At 42.2% G+C, this 23,552-nt stretch overlaps 1 protein-coding gene and 1 pseudogene across 1 annotated transcript in view; both read left to right on the forward strand.

The window, feature by feature from the left end:
• TAF1L (TATA-box binding protein associated factor 1 like) overlaps window positions 1–23,552 on the forward strand; it is a 74,482-nt gene that overhangs the window by 19,014 nt on the left and 31,916 nt on the right.
• LOC116458386 (U1 small nuclear ribonucleoprotein C-like) lies at window positions 4,748–5,207 on the forward strand (annotated as a pseudogene).

A 23,552-nucleotide genomic window follows, 5' to 3' on the forward strand; every position in this document is an offset into this window, starting at 1 on the left:
GCATATTCAAGCAAAAAATAGAAGATAAGAACTCTATGCCATAACTTTGTTTCCCTGCTTTTTAACTTTTTGTTGTTTCTATTTATATCTTGTACTGTGATATGGAGTTAAAACCAGGTACTATGAGGGCTCACCTGATTTTTGGTTCTTATGAAGGTGTTTTTTCTGTATAGATAGTTATTAACTTGGTGTCCTTGCAGGGGGGATGATAGGTGGAGCCTTCTAGTCCGACATCTTGCTGCTCATCTTCCTCCTCCTGCTCCTCCTCCTCCTTCTTCTTCTTCTTATTGTTATTATTATTATTATTTCCCTTTACCAATTAGGAAACTGAAGCAAAAAAGAGGTTAAACAATTTATCTGTGGTGGCACAGGTAGTAACCTTTAGAGCCGGGAGTCAAATCCAGGCATTTTGCCTCCAGTATCTGTGCTTTAAGTGCTCCATGGCTTCACTGCTTACATTCATAAATAATAGATTATTCTTCGTTTAGGTTTGGGCTGGGGCTGCTTTCACATTTACAGTGCCGTGGGGATTGGGGCAGGAAGAGAATGACATAGTTTCCACTGAAACCTTATGCTTGCTAATTTCCCACCCTTCCCCCCTTCTTCTTGAACAGATACCATGTCCTTGGGTTGGAGCCCCTTCTCCACTCACATTAGACATAGAATCACTTGTCCAATCAGGTGAAAAATGAAGGATGCCCTGGAATGAATTTGTGAAGGTGTGTGTGTGTGTGTGTGTGTGTGTGAGAGAGAGAGAGGGCGAGAGAGAGAGAGAGAGAGGGTGTGTGCATGGTGGGGAGTTCCAGGTAGACAGAACAGTGAATGTAAAGCCTCTATTTTTGAGTCCACAGAAAGCATCCATTTCATGAGTATTATTCTACATAATACATTGAACACATTGTGTTAACTCATTAAGGCAAAGTAAAATTGGAAATTTTGTTCTTTAAAAAAATTATGAACTAATAAACTTTGTTAAAATCTTTTCTCTGCACCTATCAGAATTTGTAGGAGGCAAGTGCACGCAGTCACTGTCACGTGACACTTCTCTTGTACAAGCTCCTCTTCCACTTTTTGTACAGGCACATAATAAAATTCTCTTTTCTCCATAATATATGAAACTGGGAAAGTACTGGTGACATTTTGCAATACGATATAACAACTGGTGAGTTTGGGAAGTAATGATGTAATTGAATTAGGCACAACTGCTAAAATCCTTATTTGTTCCCATGGAATTCTGCCAACATTTCATTTTCTGTAATTCTGCAGAAGTAATATGAAACAAAATTAGACTTTTTCATCAACTGGAGAAATTGAAACATGTTTATTTAGTTGTTATGGCATGCAAGATATTTTCTCAAGACTTCGAGTCAGAAGGGAGTCAGAAATTTTGACACATTTTTGCAATTCTTGTAAAAACCCTCAAATTGTAGGAAAATGAAAGTGGTAAGTAAATGACCATTAAGGAATCATGAAGTGAGAGTTTCTAGAAAGTGAAGAATCTGGGTAAACCAAAGTTGTTCTTCATAACAGAGATTAGAGGCCACATGGCACTGATAGTAATAAAGCAGCAAGAGTAATGCTGCCCCAGATACTCTCCGGCAGCTTCAGAGAGGTGGACTGATCTGAGCACTGAGAACATTTAAGTGTGGGAAACATTTTACTCCAGCTTTAACTTCTTAATACAAGCTCCATTTCCACGTGTCCCACTCATGCCAACTGCCAGCACCACCAAAGCACTTAAAAGTTTCCTTGTCTTAATGGCTTCCACTCTCCCCTCCTCCCAGGCACCCATCATCCCTGACTTAAACCTGTAGACAAGCCAGACCAAGTTACGTCTCTTCAGAAAAGGAGCAGCTTGAACCATTCTACCCACTTCCAGCCTGGCTTCTAAATCTGGGGTCTCTTTGATAATACTCTCAGTCCAGTGGAGAGGAACGTCTACTGGGGACAGCTAAAATTTGGCCTACCCTTCCTAGCACAGCCAGTCCAGAAGCCATGGGCCTGGAGATGGAATGGGTCCAAGTTCTCCCAAAGGCTTTTGTTTGAGAAACACTGGCTTAACTGTGAAGAAGCATTCTCTGCTGAGCTGAGAAATAGCTCCTCTGCCACCACCACCCAGGGAAGTCCATAGTAAGAACCCTTAGGAAATGGAAGAGGAACAGGTTAGAAACCTGGGTGACTTTCAGGGGTGCTAAGTGGAAATCATATTTTTGTGATTACAAAAAAAGTTTCAGTCACATTCAAGTTCATGTGTAGTCAGTGCCGAAATGTAGACATGAGGTCTTAAACTGGGATGCATGAAATCCTTGAAATTGTGCATAAAAGTTTGTGGTTGGGGGGTGTGGGGGGGGTATGTGTAAGCATTTTTTGAACACTGAATCCGTATCCTCCATTGATTTCTCAAAGGAGTCTGCAACACCTCCCTTACCTCCACTGCCACCAAAGTTAAGAACCAGTGACTTAAAGGAATTGTAGACTTTTCTTCAGCTGGAAAGAATCTTGGATGGTATTTAGTTCATTTTTGCTCCCTTTAAAATTTTTCTGACATAAAATTGAGTCTGATTAACATGGGCTGTTTTATAAGTGTTGAAGTCTTCTAGGCTTTTTCTCTTCTGAAACACCTTCCAGATGGGTCTTGGAACATGCCTTGTGATGACATCGAGTAGGGCTGTGGTGATGGATCTACCCATGTAGATGCATCTACATGTGATCGTCTACCCGTGTGTGCCAGAAGGGCTGCTGAGGGGGTGGCAGGCACACTCCTGTCCTCTATTTTATTTTCATGTGTTTTAACTTGGAGCACAAAGATAGGATTGTGATTCAGAACTCCAAGCCCCTTCATTTCAAAGGGAACTAGTGAGATTCATCCTTATGAGAAGAACCTGGCGTGGCCCCACAAATGACTTCACTGTGATGATTTTCATGGCCCAACTTTACCCTGAATATTACACATTTACTTCTTTTGCTTTTATGCTTAAAGCAGCTCAACAATGCATAATTCAAGATGATTATGGCTTGCAAAACCCTGTTTTCTCAACACAAATACTTAAAAAAGAAATCAGCTTGATACTTGGTACCCTTCGCTGCAGCTGGGTTCATCCTCCCAAGTCAGGTCTTTTCATTCAGTGAATGGAAGTTACATATGAAGAGCAGAATGAGAAAACCACAGAATTCCAATCTCCACAAGAGATTTCGCTGGGGTGAGATGGGAAGCAGAATAGTCAGTTGATTCTTTCAATGTCTAAGTTAGAAGTGAGGCCTTCTTGTTAAGTAGAGTAGAATATACTTGGCAACCATTTGCTGTAAGGGTGGAGGTGAGGGGAGAAGTTAAAGATGACTCCCAGGCTTCTGATTTGGTAATTGAGGCCCATGAATGGAAGAAACTCGGGGAGATATAAATGGGCCCCATTATGGATATGTTGCATTTGGATCCAGGTGGGCAATTTGGTGTGCAGTTCAATATGAGGGTCTGAAGCAGTGGGTTGGGCTAGAGATAGGATTTCGGAGCTATCAGTAAACCTACAGCCTATTCACCACTGGGAGTTAAAGAAGAGAGTTTCAAAAAGGAAAGCAATGATGCCAAGTATCTCAGAGAAGTCAACTAAGAAAGATCAAACTATTCCCTGGGTTAAACAATGAGGAAGTCATTGATGACCTTAGGACAAGCAGTTTCTGTGAATTTGAAGAGGTAGAAGCCAAGTCATATCTGATGGAGCACCTCTCCAGAAGCCCAGATAAAAAGAAGACAAATAGGAGTGATAGCTAAAAGAGGAATGTAGAATGGTGAGAGTTTTGCCTATTATTTTTTCGATTTAAAGAGACTTGAATATGATGAGAAGAAACCAGAAGGGGGGGGAAGTTGAAGAAACAGGAGAGCAAATGAATCATTGATGGAACAAATTCCTGGATGGATATGGAGAAGAGTAAATTCAAGAGCGGTGACACAAGGACAGTGGTGACACTGGCCTTGACACATTCGTCCTCCAAGACACCCGGGAAGGAACACAGAGATGTGGATAAGCTTGTGAGTGGGGAGTGGGAACTGAGGAAGCCCATCCCTGGTCATCTCCGTTTTATAAGTTAAAGAAAGTAGGGGTACTTAGGATAGGCTAGGGAGCATGAGAAGAATGGCAAAAATTTGGACCTATCATGGAGAAGAGGGGAAAAGGGTAACTGACCAGAGACACAGATACAGATGGCTAGAAGCACTGAGAACTCAGATGAGACTGGAAATCCTAAATGTATATTAGTAGCACCAGTCCACCTAGCTGTGTGTATTTCTCTGACAACTTGGCTACCAGTGGGTAGCATGGAAGAAGATGGATATGTTTGGGTCAATCCAGGGTTGGAGATTTATAAGACAGGGTTAATAGAAGTGGGTAAAAGAGATAAGGAAGCTGGGTTTTCTGGGTAGAAAGTAGTTGAAGTGATAAGAATGGGACCTGGGCAGGAAAGGGAAGAAAATGAAACAGGAAAGGATGATACAAAACAGAAGCTAGGGTAAAATGAAGTATACAAGTTGCTGAAGATCTTATGAAGATCAAAGAACAGGTATAATCAGAGTAGGGATGAAAAGTTCTAGAAAGACATGATAGTATGGTCAGAGAATTCCTGGAATAAAATGTTGTTTTTTTTTTTTCCAAACATTTTACCACTATTTCCATGTTATACTGTAAGTTTGAAAAATGTATTACAAGGTCATCTCCAGGCGTTGTGGAATGGAGTGGCCAACCTCCTTCAGAGCAACATGCCCAAGTCTTATTGTGTCTACTGCAATACGTAGCTCTCCCATGATTCTCCATCTGTGAGAAAGGCCCACTTCAGTGGTAGGAAACACAAAGAGAATGTGAAAGACTACTACCAGAAATGGATAGAAGAACAGACTCAGAACCTGATTGACTAAACAATGGCTGCATTTCAACCAGGAAAGATACCTCCTACTCTATTCTCTGCTCCTCCTCTGCAGGGGCAATGATACCCCCTCCCCCCAGCCTTCCAGGTCCTCTTTGCCCAAGTATAATGCCAGCACCCCATATGGGAGCCCTCCCATGATGCCAATGATGGGCCCTCCTTTTCATGGGATGATGCCAGTGGGACTTGCTCCTGGAATGAAGCCACTCATGGGACGTCACATGTCAATGATGAGGCCTCCCGCCTGTCCCATGATGGTGCCTGCTTGGCCTAGAATGACTTGACCAGATGGTTAAGGATAGTGCAGAGGCCTTGTGTATCAGGTTTATATTACTTGTTCTACTTCACTAGGAGATCATGGTGCTGTGACTCTGGGTGTTTTCATAACAGCACGATAAGGAAGACTTTCTCTCTTTTCTTATCAAAGAGAGAATAGTTTTGGAGGGGAGAAGTGGGACCAAAAAAAGTAGTTTGTATTTGTATTGCGAAATGTGAAAATAAAAGTGTTAACTCTTTTCATAAAAAAGAAACTACAACAACCAAAAAACCCCAAAATGTATTACAAGTGAAAGTGTATATGTTTGGTAACTTAAATTTGTTATTTTGTATTATCTGTGCCTTTGGCTCTCTTCCATATGATAATCCCATTCTCTTTTCATTGAACTAGGAAAATGTAGATCAGGTCTTAAGAGTATCATATTTCTAATGCTTTCACTATTTTATATGTACAGTGATATTATTTTAAATAAAAGCTCTTGAGAAAGAAGCTAGTGTTTTCTACTTCAGCTGTTTCAGCAGCTGCTGTAAAGATAAGCAAGCTTTCAATATACCTGCTTCCTCTGACTTTTCCTTTCCCCTAAATGTAAGTCGATTATAGGAAAAAATGTAACCTATAAAGCTGAGGAGGACAGATCACATCAGTAGAACCCACATGACAGGTGACTAATGGTAACAAAGTGGACCCATGAGATGATGGGGAAAGTTAGGGAGGCTGTGCATACCTTCATGACCTAGATTGGAAGCTGAGCCTGAAACCTAGTTAGATACATATGGGTTAGATGTGCATTGCACATAAATGAAGTACTGGTCACTTCCATTCCATCTAAGGCTGCTTCAGCTGTACTTTTGGAAGAGATGTTAAGAATTAAATGTGTGCATAATTTAAACATAATTTGGTAGAAAAGCAAATATTTTATTTGTTATGCCTCATTTTGCTAAAATAAGTGTTTAGCAAGTGTGGAGGTTAGGTGAAAATGCAAATGGAATTATAGGTAATGGATTACAGTCCGATTTGTGGAGAATTAAGAATCCCATTTGTGGAGATGAAGAGAATTAAGAATTAAGAAATTTTATTAGTTAGTAGGACTAGGCTGCATCTCAAGAATTCTGTTCACTTGTGTAACAATGGACAGAATAAAGGTGGACTACCACGGTGTGGGGAGAAAATAGCAGAAGAAGAAACCAGCCAGGTGCGGTGGCTCACCCCTGTAATCCCAGCACTTTGGGAGGCCGAAGTGGGCAGATTACCTGAGGTCAGGAGTTCGAGACCAGCCAGGCCAACGTGATGAAACCTTGTATCTACTAAAAATACAAAAATTAGCTGGGCGTGGTGGTGGGCACCTGTTGTCCCAGCTACTTGAGGGGCTGAGGCAGGAGAATCGCTTGAACCCAGGAGGCAGAGATTGCAGTGAGCTGAGATCGGGCCACTGCACTCCAGCCTGGGTGACAGAACAAGACTCCGTCTCAAAAAAAAAAAGCAAAACATTTATCACTGGGTTTGCTATCATTGCCTAGATCAAACCAGCTAGCAAGAAGATTCTTGTTCCTTTGTCAAGCATATTCCTACAAGATTAAGAGTAGGGATGGTGCCTTGTCAATAGGAAGTGCTTAGGTAAATTGCAGGTCTGTTCTCACCTTCTTTCCTTTGATGGAGAGTGTTGCTGGTTGCCATATCTCATGACTTTAACATTATCTAATTCCCATGCCCATGCTCATCAAACCATCTGTTAGTGGTAATTTGCCTTTCTACGTAGACTTTTCTAAAAAAAAAAAAAAAAAAAAAAAGGGAAAGGTGTGGGGGGTGGGGCGGGGGCAATTCCTTGGCATGCTGACATGAATACTCCTGTTTTCTTAGCAATTTTTTCTGTCTTTGTAACTAACAGAATAACATTGTAGTTTATTTACCAGTTTATTGTGAGATGACTAATTAGGGTGAGTTGCTGCCCCCCGATTCTGATGAAGTTGGGAAGGGAAATGTAAATTTCTTCACCTTTAAAGAAGATGAGCAGGCCTGGATTTTACAGTAGCACTGCCATTAGAGAAGCCCCATATGAGCTACTGCCAATCTCTGTCTTAGATATTTTTTCTCTCTCTCTCTCTTTTTTTTTTTTTTTTTTTTTTTTTTTTAAGATGGAGTCTCGCTCTGTTGCCCAGGCTGGAGTGCAGTGGCACGATCTTGACTCACTGCAACCTCCACCTCCCAGGTTCAAGCAATTCTCCTGCCTCTGCCTACTGAGTAGCTGGGATTACAGGTGCCCGCCACCATGCCCAGCTAAGTTTTGTATTTTTAGTAGAGACCGGGTTTCACCATGTTGGCCAGGCTGGTCTTGAACTCCTGACCTCAGGTGATCTGCCTGCCTCAGCCTCCCAAAGTGCCAGGATTATAGGCGCGAGCCACTACACCTGGCCTTAGTTTTTTTTTTTTTTTTGTCTATGTCAACAAATGTCATGTATGGCTTCTCAAATCATGTATTGTTACCTCTTATTCTGGTTTCAATACTAAAATTCCACTAAATTGCCTGTAATTCAAATATCTTAGACCTGGACAAGGGGCCCTGTTGTGAGGCAGTGGGGCTCAGGCTTCATTCCCATCCAGAATGCTTGTGACAATGCATATTCCAGGCTTCCTATAGAAATCCTGTGTCAGTACATTGAGGTAGAACCTGGATTCTGCACTTTTAGCATCACTGATTGTGATACACGGAGTCGACAGACCACACTTTGAGAAACCTCTTTAGATTGAGGTGCTAGCTCATTTGTGACTATGAGCTCTAAAAGGGATATTTTCTGTTCCTGAGAGCCATGGGTTCCTTCCCTGAACAGAGTGAAGTTTGACGCACACAGAGAAAGGGAAGTGGGGGGAAATGAAGCCAATATGGAGTAACAAAGGAGAGAAAGAACTAGTGCTGGCCCCAGGAAGAAGCTGGAAGATTTTCTGCAAGAACTCAAGCTGTTTGCCTAGGGGACTGGTTCTGGTCATGGGGCGAGACAATTTTGTCTTCCTGACAGGTGGGATCTGTTGCCACACTCCTTTGCACAGAGGCAGACTTCAAGTTTTACGGGATTTTTAATTTGGCAAAGACTTCTTTGGCAAAGGTCAGAGACTCCCTCAAGCTGTCCCAAATCATGGTGGTAACATGTTGCGTTCTAAACATGTGTGTGACAGTAGGCCTTCTTTCTCTTGTTCTAGAGACCAAAAATGATAGGGATTTCTCATCCATGTCTAGTGCTGGAAATCTTTATTACACTTGGCAATCTGATCCAGAGAACTGTAGAATGCTAGAACTAGGGCCACTTCACGGAGTCTGGTTGAGCCCCTCCTTGTTTTAAAGATGCAGAAACAAAGGTAGAGGAAGGATGCATGATTCACCAAAGTCAAACGAACTCTTAGAGCAAGAGCTGGGACTAGAAGGTCTCCTGACGTCAGTGCTGAGAACTCCACTTCCTGCTCCCAAACCACAACTATGAGATTCTCCAAGATCCCCAAGTGCCTTCTGAATCAGCACAGAAACAGTTAGATATGTTGTTTTGATAATTAAGCATATTTTGTCATACGGGTGACAGATACTATCCGCTGCTTTGCAGTTCGATTTTGTCCATTTAATTACATAATTCCTCACTGGCATAAAAAGCCCATTTTTGTGAGTGTGGCTGTTCTCATCAGTGACTCTTCCAAGGTAGCATTTCTCCTAAACAAAGTGCAATCGTCATCTAGTGGCCCAGTGATAGCAATACAATTTCCTGCAAAAGCTTTGTATGTAGTCCCTATGGAAATGGAGAAGTTTCATGACCTGGAAGAGAACCTTCTGGATCATCAGGTCCAATACCTTCCTGTTACAAGTGGGTAAAATGAGGCTCCAGATGGTGAAGTGACTTGCTCAAGGCCTCATAATAGGCCAGTGGGGGTCAGGAGGAGCCCTTGACCACACTGAATACACACATTGGCATTACCTGGTCCCATGCTCTTGCAGTACAACACGTGCTCCTGAAAGGCAGGGAGGTGTCGGGCCTCTAGAGTGCCTGGCCCAATGCCGATGCACAGTAGTGCCCAGTGCCTATATGATGGGTGAGTGAGCCCTTCATGACCAGCCTTGTTTGCCAGCCTCTGTTGTTTCTGTCATATGCCATCAGGCGAAAGCAGTTCTCCCCACAAAGGAGGCCCCATCAGTTTGGTGGAGGTGGAGGTGGCTAGTTGGGGTTGGACACCTGCTTCAGTCAAGTCTGCTGAACAGCGTAGTGGCTTCCAGCTGGCTAGGGGGTGCTTTCTGCCTCACCTGCAGCCTCAGACTTCTGCACTCTTTCTGGTTGAGAATCTTTTGCCCAGGACACTTTTGTGTTCAGAGTGAATTTCCTGACAAGCAGCAAATTTAAGTGTCCCCTGCCAGAAGCGGACTGAGCACACAGAGCCCCATCCCTTTTATTTTTAATGTGCATCAGTGTGAGGCAGTCCCAAAGAGGATGCTCTGGGCAGAGCTCAGCAAACATCAGGCCTGTGGAAGAGGCCTCAGCAACACAGCTCTGGAAGGGGGTGGGAACAGGCAAGAGCTTTGAAAAGCTGCAGATGGTGAGGGTGCCAGGGTGACAGACTGTGGGTGGCAGTTTTCTTTGTATTCCAAATAGGCTGAGGATTTTCTCTCCTTTCACTGTAATCCCTGGAAAAAAATGGGGACAAGAAGAGTAGCAGGCAGAGGCAGATTTCTTATCCTGAGGTCCGTGGATGGGCTTCCAAAGAGGGTTGAGTTCTGAAGCCCTTGGAATTTGTATAGAATTGTATAAACTTTGTGTCCATGTATGTTTTTCATAACAGAAGGTTTCTTTTATCAGCTCCTTAAAGGAGTACGTGACCCAAACATGTCAAGATCCGCTGGTGTAAAGATCAAATCTATCTCTAAGCTCTTCAGAGTGAATCAATTGTTTGTCTCATTCTGGAGGAAAAGATTCAACCACAATTCTCATTTCTCCTACTACCCTTCTCACCCACACCTGATATCATTTTTAAAAGGATGTGCGCACATAGAAAACAAGTACATAAGGAAAATCCTACTTTCTTTTATAATGGGTACATATTTAAGTTGCAAACCGAGGCATGCAGAAAATATGTTTCTTTTTCTTTTCTAAAATTCACACTGATTTCTATTTTGAGCCCCCATTCTATTTGTATGGCAGAGACTTCATCTTGAGGTCAGGGATTTTCTGTTACTCTCTCCATCCCAGGGGATTGTGTCTCAGTTCTGAGCTGGGGCACCAGATGTAATAGGAAACATCCTGTCTTCTATGCCTTTGGTCCACCGAGGCATCTGCTGAGATCCATCCTTCATGCCATTGGGTCCTTAGCTGTAGACCACACGTGCCACGCTGAGCTGTCCATCTGCTGGTCCTGGCCTCAGCACACTTCCCACAAACATCAGGCCTGTCAGAAGAGATCCTTAGCCATGGCCACACATGTCACCCCTGAGCTGTCCATCTGCTGGTCCTGAGCTCAGCAGATCTCCCACTATCTTTACGATGAGTCTCTGGAGCTGCATGGGGCTCTGCATAAGCTAAAGCATCACAGTCTTGCTGTCTTCCCAGGGCCCTTTGGCCCAGGAAAGGGGGTACAGGGCTTTTCTTGTTCAGGTCCACCATTTATTTTTTCAAGAAGGAGCTGGAAAGTTTCAGTTTGTGCAAACCTTTCTGATTTCAAATGTTGAAAATCAATTCATTTTGGAAAAGTATCACTGCAGGGCCAACAAAACACATCTGTGACTCAGTTTTGCCCTAAGGGCCACCACTTTGCAGCCTCTGTCCTAAAGGCTTAGAATTCTAGCAACAAAAGCAGGGGTGACACCCCTCTTTTTAAAAATTTTACTTTAAGTTCCGGGATACAGAACGTGTGCAGAATGTGCAGGTTTGCTATATAGCTATACATGTGCCATGGTGGTTTGGTGCACCTATCGACCCATCATCTAGGTTTTAAGTCTCACATGCATTAGGTATTTGTCCTAATGCTCTCCCTCCCCTTGTCCTCCACCCCCAACAAGCCCTGGTGTGTGCATCCATGTGTTCTCATTGTTTAACTTGCATCCATGTGTTCTCATTGTTTAACTTGCATCCATGTGTTCTCATTGTTTAAATGTGTTCTCATTGTTTAACTTGCATCCATGTGTTCTCATTGTTTAAATCCCACTTATGAGTGAGAACATGCAGTGTTTGGTTTTCTGTTCCCGTGCTAGTTTTCTGAGGATGATGGCTTCCAGCTTCATCCATGTACCTGCAAAGGACATGATCTCATTCTCTTTTATGGCTGCATAGTATTCCATGGTATATATGTACATTTTCTTTATCCAGTCTATCATTGATGGGCATTTGGGTAGTTCCATATCTTTGCTATTGTAAATAATGCTGCAATAAACATACATGTGCATGTGTCTTTATAGCAGAATGATTTATATTCCTTTGGGTATATACCCAGTAATGGGATTGCTGGGTCAAAAGGTATTTCTGGTTCTAGAAACCTGAGGAATCACCACACTGTCTTCCACAATGGTTGAACTAATTTACAATCCCACCAACAGTGTAAAAGCGTTCCTATTTGCCTGCAACCTCACCAGCATCTGTTGTTTCCTGACTTTTTAATAATTGCCATTCTGACTGGCATGAGATAGACACCCTTTTTTCTGCTTTCAGATGTGTCATATCTCTTCCCAAGGCCATAAACTCAGAATTGTCTACTTACTTGAACAGAAGAAAAGGGCATAGGGGAGATATCTGGGGGCAAAACATTGGTAACTATTTCTAATTTATTATCCTTCTACACCTTGATATTGAGCTTGTAAAAACAGGTTCTATATTTTGAAAAAGTAAGCTTCTTCCATATCCAAGAAAAAAGACTTGTAATTGGACATATTTTTCAATAAAGTAATCCCTACAAAGCAAATGTTTTCTATGGAATTGTAGAGCTTTATATTGGGTCTCTTGAATGATTTTTAAATCCAATCCCGGAGACTGGGTTATATAAATGAGACAACTGAAGCCCAGAGAGGTAAGTTGCTTGGCCTTGGTCACCTAGCAAGTCACTGCCAGCCAGACATGCAGTCTCTCTCAGCTGTTTGTCTAGCACCTCCTCCCAGACAAGCCAAGGCCCATGGCACTGCGCTCTGCTTGGAGTGGGAGTCGGATGTGGGATGGGAATGAGGGTGGTGGTGGAATGCAGCGCTTAAAGCCAAGTTAGGAAGACCCAAGAGGCAGTGGCCCCAGGAGAAGTCAAGTCAAAGGGCACTGACAGCCCAAAGGCAGCCACCCCCAACAGGGACCCAGGAAAGAGGAAGAATCAATGGACAGGCACTAGGTCAGAAACCAGGGAAATCAGCCCGGCAAACATTGGGCAGGACCCAGAGCTGTCATAGGACCCTAGGCTTTCTGTAGGGGGGCAGAGGCCTTGGGAAGATGGGTGGAAAGGCCCATCAGTGAAACCAAAGCAACTAGGACAATTCGTACCATAGTTGGGAGGTGCCTCAAAGTGACACTTCTGCCAGAAAGATCTTAAAATAACTTCGAATTCAATTACTCTTCCTCTTAAGACTATCTAGGAATTTCCTGTTGCCTATAGGATAAAATTCTAACTTCAAGCTTGTCCAACCCATGGGCCGTGGGCAGTATGCAGCCCAGGATGGCTTTGAATGTGGCCCAACACAAATTTGTAAACTTTCTTAAAACATTATGAGATTTTTCTGCAATTTTTTTTTTTGGCTCATCAGCTATCGTTAATGTTAGTGTATTTTATGTGTGGCCCAAGACAATTCTTCTTCTTCCAGTATGGCCAAGGGAAACCGAAAGATTGGACACCCCGTTCTAACTCTTTGTATGCCACATTCTTTATACCCCAGGTACATTTCTAGTATCTTTCAATACCATTACCCAACCTTTTGATGCTCTAGCCCAAAGTGGTTTTTCACCCCAGTGGTTTTTCAACACTATCATGACTTTCTAAGGTGCAGGAGAACCATGTAGAAGACTTGAAAACACAGATTGCCGGATCTCCACCCCCAGAGTTTCTAATTCAGTAGATCTGGAGTGGGCCCTGAAAATCTGTATTTCTTCTGGGTTCCCAGGTGATGCTAATGGTACTGGCACCATACTTTGAGAACCACTGTTCTATCCACTTGCTAGAATGTGCTGTGGGCCAGCAGCATCAGCATCGCCTGGGAGCTTGTTAGAAATGCAGGTTCTCAGGCCCACCCCAGGCCTATTGGATTAGAATTTATATATATATAATTTCAATGGCTTTTGGGGTTTGGGGTTGCATGGATGAATTATATAGCAGTGAATTCTGAGATTCTAGTGCACCTATTATCCGAGTATTGTACATTGTACCCAATATGTAGTTTTGTATCCCTTACCACCCTCCCCCTTCTGAGTCTCCAAAGTGCATTATATCACTCTGTATGCATTTGCAAACTCGTAGCTTAGCTCCCACTTATAAGTGAGAACACATGGTTTTTGGTTTTCCATTTCTGAGTTACTTCACTTAGAATAATGGCCTCTAACTCCATCCAGGTTGCTGCAAAAAAAACCATTATTTTGTTCCTTTTTATGGCCAAACAGTATTCCATGATATATATATATACCACATTTTCCTTATCCATTCATTGGTCGTTGGACACTTAGTTATTTCCATATCTTTGCAATTGTGAATTGTGCTGCTATAAACATACATGTGTGTGTCTTTTTCATATAATAACTTCTTTCTCTTTGGGTAGATACCCAGTAGTGGGATTGCTGGATTGAATGGTAGATCTACTTTTAGTTCAAAAGATCCTCAGGTGATTCTTATATTAAAATTTGAGAAGTACTATTCTAGCCTAATTATTCTTGACCATGGCTGCACCTTAGAACCACCCAGTGAGTCTTTTTTTTTTTTCAGATGGAGTCTCGCTCTGTCGCCAGGCTGGAGTACAGTGGCATGGTCTTGGCTCACTGCAACCTCCGTCTCCCAGGTTCAAGCGATTCTCTTATCTCTGCCTCCTGAGTAGCTGGGACTACAGGCATGTGCCACCACGCCCAGCTAATTTTTTGTATTTTTAGTAGAGATGGGGTTTCACCATGTTGGCCAGGATGGTCTCGATCTCTTGACCTCGTGATCCGCCTGCCTTGGCCTCCCAAAATGCTGGGATTACAGGTGTGAGCCACCGCGCCCGACCCAGAGAGTCTTAAGATTTTATGCAGGACTGGGTTTCACCCCCAAAAGATTCTAGTTTAATCGAGCTGGTGGTAGGGTCACAGTATCTGTCATTTTGAACGCTCTCCTGGTAATCTTAATAAGCAGCAAGATGTGTATTAAGGACTGCTGCAGCCTTAATAAAAAGAGAGGAACAATCACCTCTCTCCAAACCATGCAGCTGCTCTCCCTGTTTTTATTCTGCACATGCTTTCCCCACAGCCTGCAACAAAACTTCTACTCATTCTTCACAATGCAGGTTACCAAACCTCCTCTGGGAAGACGTCCCTAGAGTTTTTTCCAGCAGAGTTAACTCTTTCCTTTGTTTGAGTTCACTCTTTGTGTGTTGTAGCATAGATTATTTTGAATTGTAATTATGTATTTTTAATGTCTGTTTTCCTCAGTAGGGAAAACTAGGTTGTGACTATCTTTGGGACAGAGAATCTGGCTTATTTACTTTTTTTTTTAAACTGCAGAACCTTTTATATAGTTGGTTCTCTATAAATAATTGATGATTGAATGAACGAGTTAAGTCAAGCTTTGACCAATCCAAGTAAGTGTCCTTCAGGTGTCCTCAGTCCTCCAAGCATCTGCACCAGAAAGTTACCCCCAACCCCGCCAACTCTTTAGAGTCCACACAAAGAAAACAAAAGAAGGCCAACAAGCAAACAACAAACACCCCGGAAACAGATGCGTGCATAATAGTACACGTCCTGGCTGCCACAGAAGAAATATCAGGAAGAGACTGTAAGATCCATAAGGGCAGGAATTTTTTGTTGGTTTTGATCTTTGCTGTATTTCCGGCACCTAGCCAAGTGCCTGGCCTACAGAAAGTGCTAGATTGAATGACAGATGTTGAATAAATGGATCATTGTAATACAGTTTTCCTGTCTCCTCTTCCTTTCTCCTTCATCACTCAGTCCTTGACGCTGGTCTCTGTTTTGAATGCTGCACTTATGCCAAGACAGGCTCAGTAGGATCTCCCTTTAAGGATGCTCTAGTTTTAAAATTTTTCTGACTGATATGGTTTGGATCTGTGTCCCTACCAAATCTAGTATCAAATTGTAATCCCCAGTGTTGGAGGTGGGGCCTGGTGGGAAGTGATTGGATCCTGGAAACAGGGTTCTCATGAATGGTTAACACCATCACCCCTTGGTACTGTACAGTGAGTGAGTTCTCACAAGACCTGGTTGGTTGAAAGTGTGTACCACCTCCCCACCAACCCTGGTTCTGTTCCTGCCATGTAAGATGCCTGCTCCCACTTTGCCTTCCACCATTAGTAAAAGCTCCCTGAGGCCTCCCCAGAAGCAGATGCTGCCATGCTTCCTGTACAGCTTGCAGAACCATGAGCTAATTAAATGTCTTTTCTGTGTAAATTACCCAGACTCAGGTATCTCTTCATCGCTGTGCGAGCTGACCATAGTATCTGAAGGCAAAGTGTGAATCAATTTCCGGTAATATCCTATGTGCCTCCTAGAGATACATTAAACTTTCAGACTGGATATAATATAGTGTAAGGATTTTAACTTTTTTTCACTATTGACCCTTACCCCAACACACACACACACACACACACACACACACACACACACACCCCGTCTGAGGGAAGTGCTCGAGTCATTATGCATCAAGCAAAACTCAGGCTTGGTAAGCTGGAACTCCACAACAAGCTCCTCCCTGAAGTACTCAGAAGCACTTCTGCCCAGGGCTGAATCAGCACTGAATCTGATGATCTCTTGATGGCTGCTTGTCTTGCTGAATAGCTGACAGAGAGTGACAGAATTTTAGAGCTGGAAGAAGTCTTAGAGATCATCTGGTTTAACCCCACGTATTTGATGGATGAGGAGGCTGAGATTCAGAGACATATCACTCACCCAAAGTAACACAGCTCATTAGTGGCTGAATAAGAGCATCAGCTTGTCTCCTAGTTTCTGGTCATCTGTATTTTCTGTAAAATCTGCCTTATGCTGTGTCTAAATCATTTAATGTAGGAATGGAAAGTTATTCTCTGTTCATTATGATCACAAAAGAATATTTTTTCTCTTCTTCTTTCTTCTTTTTTTTTTTTTTAACAGGGTCTCTCTCTGTGTTGCCCAGGCTGGAGTGCAGTGACGTGATCACTGCAGCCTAGACCTCCTGGGTTCAAGCAATTCTCCCATCTCAGCCTTTCGAGTAGCTGGGACCACAGGCATGTGCCACTACACCTGGCTAATGTTTTTATTTTTTTGTAGAGATGGGGTCTTCCTATGTTGCCCAGCCTCAAAAACGGGATTTTGAAGGAGAGTTATGATCCCTCAAAAATCAGTCCCTTCTGGTTATAAGTGAGGTTAGACACGCATTGGTCTCATTTTGAAAAAAAAAAAAAGATGGTGACAGGGATTATTTATTTATTTAGGTATCCAGCTGAAGGCATTAGCCTACGTTAAAGTTTTCTTAAAAGCTTTTTCCAGGTTTAGATCTTCACAAAGAAATAAAACCAAAACACTTATGTCTTAACCGAGCTGATTTACCCACTATCTCCCAAATACACTTTATATTTGTAGAATATCCTTTTCTCCCTAATCCAATACTTCTGTCCTCACTGACCTCTACACGGTCACATCCTACATGATTTTCCAAACCCAGATAAATTTCCTCTATTTTTCAAATGTACTCGTGACCATCTGCCTTGCCTGGAATAATATCTTCTCTTTTTTCTTTAACATTGTAAGAGAATTTAATAGTTATAATGTATTTTTATTGTGTTGTATATTAGAAAATATATATTACTAGCATATCATACTCATTTCACAGCTTTTTTAAAAAGGTGATTTAGTTGAAGATTGTAGTAGTTCATTAGTGCTACAAAACCTCAAAACTTCATGGCTTAATGTATCAATATTTCATTGAGCTCATGATTCTATGGGTCAGTAATTTAGGCTGGCTTTACTTGGGCAGGTCTTTTGTTTTCAGCTGCGTTCTTTCATGTGTCTGGGTCAGCTGCAGGTTAACTAAGTGGTTCTGCCTCTGGGGGTTGGCTGGCTATCAGCAAGAGCCCCTCCCTACCTTTCCACAGGGTCTTTAAATCTCCATCAGATTTGCCATGCTTAACACAGCACCTGGTTCATACTAAGTGATATTATTATTGTTTTTAGCCTTTCCAGGAATATAGTTCACTTTTTCAATCTTTATACTAACACAAAAGTCAAACACAGACTAACATGAATCATAGCTCTTACCCCATACTGAATTTTCCCGAAGATTTAAAGGATACAGACAAGCATCAGGCATAGCCAAAATAATTTTTTTTCCTAGAGGAGACTGAAACTATGAGAAACTTGCAAAAATTTGCCAAAGTGTCCTTTTTTTGTTTTTGCACATTGGATTTTGGTTTTGATTTTGAATTAACCTATGAGTTTTGAACAAATCATATAGAAATTTTATTTACAAATAGAGCCATTTTGGTTTTCTAAGCACTTTTATTTATACTCCATCAATTACACACTGATTGGAAGGTGCTTATGTGAGTACCCCTTATTCTCCAGCCAGCTACACTCCTTAAATCTGTACATTCAGGGTGTGTTTACACCTTGATCTTGGATTTCCCAGCTTCCAAAACTATGATAAATAACTGTCTTTTGTTTAAACCACTCACTCTATGGTAATTTGTTATAGCAGCCCAGCTGACTAAGACAGTCACTGTCTTGAAAACATTATGAGGCAATGTAGTGTAATGCTTACAAATATGAGTTCTGGAGGCAGGAAAATCTGAGTTCAAAATCTGGCTCTGCCATTTACTAGCTGTATCATTTTGGACAAGTTACTTAACCTGTTGTGCCTCAATTTCTTCATCTGTGATATAGGAATAATAATAATGTCTACATCATGGGCTTATAAGTGGTCAATGAAAGAATGCACACAAAGTGCTTAACACACTGCCTTATAAATTATAAGCACTCTATGAATGCAAACTTATAATGACAACAATAGTTATTAGCCTTGCCCTAAAGGGGAGAGTTTTGGGAAGGTGGGACCAATAAACTGTGTGGCATAAAGGTCAAGTATGATAAGAACTGAAAAGTGCCAATATGTATAGCATCTAGAGGGTCTTTCATGGTACCAATGGATGGGGGTGAGGTCAAAGCCGCCCTGCAGTGAGGGGCTGACGAAATGGAAAGTTAAGAAGAGAAAGCAGGTGGGCAAGGTGTTGGTTCTGGCAAGAGAGTCTTTGAACGAGGGATAATTGGGCAATATTGTAACTACTCTATAGCCTTTACCTCTACATGCCATGGGTGCCAGGGTGCCAACTTACAAGGGCAGTGTATCAGCAACTCCCCAGACCTGTGCAGGAAAGTCTGTCTTTTTTTCTCTCTAGGTTGGTGTGCTTCTAACCCTTTCTTGTAAGAAAAAATTTTAAAACCCAAACTTCTATTTCTGGCTTCTCTGTAGTTTCTTAAATTACAACTTTAAATATTTAAAGGTTTCCAGTATAATAGCAAGGTGATCCAATAAATAAATTAAAGAAGCTGATTTGTGAGAAGCAGAGGAGATTAGTAACAAGCTAGAAATTCACAGCTGATGTGGCAATGAATAGTGGAGTCTTCAAGCATTTGGGGGAATCCAGTGCAGGTCAAGGATGGTGGATTCTGAAGTTTTAATATTGCGTGCTAAAGTGCAAACCCATTTGGCACGTGACCAAATATCAATATGGGTAAAATTCAGTAGCTGATGTTTATATTTTTCTTGCACTCATTGGAGGATTTATCTGTGTAGCAATAAAGTTTCCAAGACAGAATGGTAGGGAAGATGCTTGAATTTGTAATTTATTGTTATTCTACTTAAGCATGTGTTTTATGCCAGCAGTCATGCTTTACACAAGACCTTTTTGAATAATTTCAGTTCACCAGTCAGAAGGAAGATAATTCCTCAAGGGCAAGGACCATGGTTTCTACTTCCCTCCAACTGAGCTGAATGCTATATCTTTACCTAAAAGAGTATCTGGATGTATACAGAGCCAAGGAGATTCTTAGTTCTCCCCATTGGGGATTCTTATGGAAGCTTTAATACGTTGTTGCTGTGGAAAAGTAGAAGGGGCCCATACTGGAGTCACAAAGTCCAACATAAAATCCTAGCTCCATTATTTACTGTGTATGATATGGTTTGGCTGTGTCCCCACCCAAATCTCATGTTGAATTCCCATATGTTGTGGGAGGGACCCAGTGGAAGGTAATTGAATCATAAAGGCAGGTATTTCAGTGCTGTTACTGTGAATAAGTCTCACGTGATCTGATGGCTTTATAAGGTGGAGTTTCCCTGCACAAGTTCTCTCTTTGCCTCCTGCCATCCATGTAAGATGTGACTTGCTCCTCCTTGTCTTCCACCATGATGGTGAGGCTTCCCCAGCCATGTGGAACTGTAAGTTCATTAAACCTCTTCCTTTAGTAAATTGCCCTGTCTCAGGTACATCTTTATTAGCAGTGTGAAAACAGACTAATACAGTAAATTGGTACCAGTAGAGTGGGGGCATTGCTGAAAAGATACCCAAAAATGTGGAAGCAACTTTGGAACTGGTAACAGGCAGAGATTGGAACAGTTTGGAGGGCTCAGAAGAAGATAGAAAAATGTGGAAAAGTTTGGAACTCCTAGAGACTTGTTGAATGGCTTTGACCAAAATGCTGTTAATGATATGGATAATGAAATCCAGGCTGAGGCAGTCTCAGATGGAGATGAGGAACTTGTTGGGAACTGGAGCAGAAGTGACTCTTGTTATGTTTTAGCAAAGAGACTTGCAGCATTTTGCCCCTGCCCTAGAGATTTGTGGGACTTTGAACTTGAGAGAAATGATTTAGGGTGGAAGAAATTTCTAAGCAGCAAAGCATTCAAGAGGTGACTTCGGTGCTGTTAAAGGCATTCAGTTTTATAAGGGAAGGAAGCATAGAAGTTCAGAAAATTTGCAGCCTGACAATGCAATAGGAAAGAAAATCTTATTTTCTGAGAAATTCAAGCTGGCTACAGAAATTTGCATAAGTAACGAGGAGCTGAATGTTAATCCCCAAGACGATGGGGAAAATGTCTCCAGGGCATGTCAGAGGTCTTCACGGCAGCTCCTCTCATCACAGGCCCGGAGACCTAGGAGGAAAAAATGGTTTAATGGGTCAGGCCCAGGGTCCCTGTGCTGTGTGCAGCCTAGAGACTTGGTGCACTGCATCCCAGCCACTCCAGCCATGGCTGAAAGGGGTCAGTGAAGAGCTTGGGCTGTGGCTTCAGAGCTTGGCAACTTCCACATGGTGTTGAGTCTGCAAGTGCACAGAAGTCAAGAATTAGGGTTTGGGAATCTCCACCTAGATTTCAGATGTATGGAAACACCTGGATGCCCAGGCAGAAGTTTGCTGCAGGGGTGGGTTGCTCATGGAGAACCTCGCTGCTAGGGCAGTGTGGAAGGGAAATGTTGGGTCAGAGTCCCCACACAAAGTCCCTACTGGGGCACCACCTAGTGGAGCTGTGAGAAGAGCGCCACCATCCTCCAGACCCCAGAATGGTAGATCCATTGACAGCTTGCACTGTGTACCTGGAAAAGCCACAGACACAACACCAGCCCATGACAGCAGCCAGGAGGGAGGCTGTACCCTGCAAAGCCACAGAAGCGGAGTGGCCCAAGACTGTGGAAACCCACCTCTTGTATTAGCATGACTTGGATATGAGACATGGAGTCAAAGGAGATCATTTTGGAGCTTTAAGATTTGACTGTGCTGCTGGATTTCAGACTTGCATGGAGCCTGCAGCCCCTTTGTTTTGGCCAATTTCTGCCATTTGGAACAGCTGTATTTACCCAATGCCTGTACCTGCACTGTATCTAGGAAGTAACCAACCTGCTTTTGATTTCACAGGCCCATAGGTGGAAGGGACTTGCCCTGTCTTGGATGAAATTTTGGACTATGGACTTTTGAGTTAATGCTGAAATGAGTTAAGACTTTGGGGGACTCTTGGGAAGGCATGATTTGTTTTGAAATGTGAGGACATGAGATTTGGGAGGGGCCAGGGCCAGAATGATATGGTTTGGCTGTGTCTCCACCCAAATCTCATCTTGAATTCCCACATGTTGTGGGAGGGACCTGGTGGGAGGTAATTGAATCATGAAGGCAGGTCTTTCCAGTGCTGTTCTCATGACAGTGAATAAATCTCATGAGATCTAATGGCTTTATAAGGCAGAGTTTCCTGGCACAAGCTCTTTGCCTGCTGTCATCCATGTAAGATGTGACTGGCTCCTTCTTGCCTTCCACCATTATTGTGAGGCTTCTCCAGCCATGTGGAACTGTTAAGTCCATTAAACCTCTTTCTTTTGTAAATTCCTCATCTTGGGTATGTCTTTATCAGCAGTGTGAAAATGGACTAATACAGTGTGACTGGGTTATCACATGCCCTCTGTAAGCCCCATTTCCTTATCTGTGAAATGGGGCAGTTCTTAATATATCAACCTCATGGATTGTTACGCAAATGAAATGAGAGGCTTGGTGTCTGGAATGCTGAGGTTTCAGTAAGTTCCTCTTGAATTTGGATTCCTAACACATCTCTACTTTCTATTCAATATATATTTTTGAATTATTCCTGTAAATATAAACTGTGATAACCTCTAATTTCCATCCCAAAGATGGAGGGGATTATCTGTTCACAGTTATTGCCACAGTTGTAGAGCAGAACATGACTGTGAAGTGATGTGACTTAGCTGCTCTGGAAGTCAGGACCCCTGGTTGTGCCTTTAACTCACTGAGTGACCTTGAAAATGACATAGATTTCTGAGCCTGCTTCCTGATTTGTTAATTATGCCTGAAGACAGGTGGTAGCATAGGATAAATAAATTCTAAGTTTTCTTCTGCCTTTGATATTCCTGATCTAGACCAGTAATTTCTTTCCACCATACTGAGCTATTGAGTCATACTTATTGCTTATGGCAATTCATTAAGAAGCATTATTATCCAGTCATTATTATTACCAATAATGCTAAATGATTCCCCTGGAAGAACTTAGCAGCTAATGAAATTATCCACAACAAATGAATTTGCTAACTAAAATGTATTGCAGTCCTCTGAAAAAAAAGAATTTGCTTTATTATAATTAAAATTTATTTTTAAAAAGCCATTATCATTCAGTTTCTGAACTGTATGTGCATGGATATTTATTGATATACAGATAAATAGATTTTTGCATTCCATACAAACAACTATTAAATAGGGTCAAACATGAGCACAAGCTATTTGGACATTTGAAGAAACGTGGAAGGGGCTGTGTTCTTGTCATTCTGTGATGCTGTTCGGTACTGCTGTCTTAAAATACACCTTTGCCTACAAGGATCCTGCAGGCTAATTTCAGCAGCTGGGAACCTGCCCAGACTGTCACTGGTTTTTAGGTATGCTGCCGCAGGCAGTCACCAGCAAGCATCTGTTCCCAGATCTAGGGGGAGTTTGCAGTGTGGCATGATCCCCGGCCCCAGTATGGAACCTAATGGAAAGTGATAAGTGATAGACACAGATCCAAATATTTTTGTTAGAATAAATGTGAGACTTGTTTAAAAGTTGTATTCACACACACAGAAAAGAGAGTTACCTTGATCCCACAGGGGTAAATGCTGTTATTATTCTGGACCAACTATTGATACAGACTAGCAGGGAATTGCATATGAGGGTCCCTGCAGGCTGCTTGGTATCACAGCCATCTCATGGATCCCCCTGTAGAGCAATCAAGCTCCATGGTCTTTTGCAGTCACCCAAACCTGGTTTCAGTTCTTACTTCTGCTACTTATTACCTGTGTGATTTGGGGCGTGTTTTCTCATCTGTGAAATGTGGATTATGGTAGTACCTACCTCATATGGTGAATGTGAGAACTAAATGAGGTAATGCATATTATATGCTTTGTAAAGTGCTTTTCACTTAATAAGCCCTGAGGTACTACACTTATTATTTTGTGTTATTATTATTAATAAAAACTGAAGCTCAGAGAGATAAGAAAGTTATCCAAAATCACACACCCAACAACCGGCAGGGCCAAGGTGAGAACGTTGGGCTATCTGCCTATGATTATGACGCACTGCCCCCAAAAAGGAAAGGCAATGGTTATTCTGAAAGCATTAAGAACAAAGGCAGAACCTGCCAACAGACACTGTTGTGGACCCGTCAATTTTTGGCAGAATCT

The sequence above is a fragment of the Hylobates moloch genome, unplaced genomic scaffold, assembly GCF_009828535.3.
Source record: "Hylobates moloch isolate HMO894 unplaced genomic scaffold, HMol_V3 SCAFFOLD_19, whole genome shotgun sequence".
In the NCBI taxonomy this organism is placed as follows: Eukaryota; Metazoa; Chordata; class Mammalia; order Primates; family Hylobatidae; genus Hylobates; species Hylobates moloch.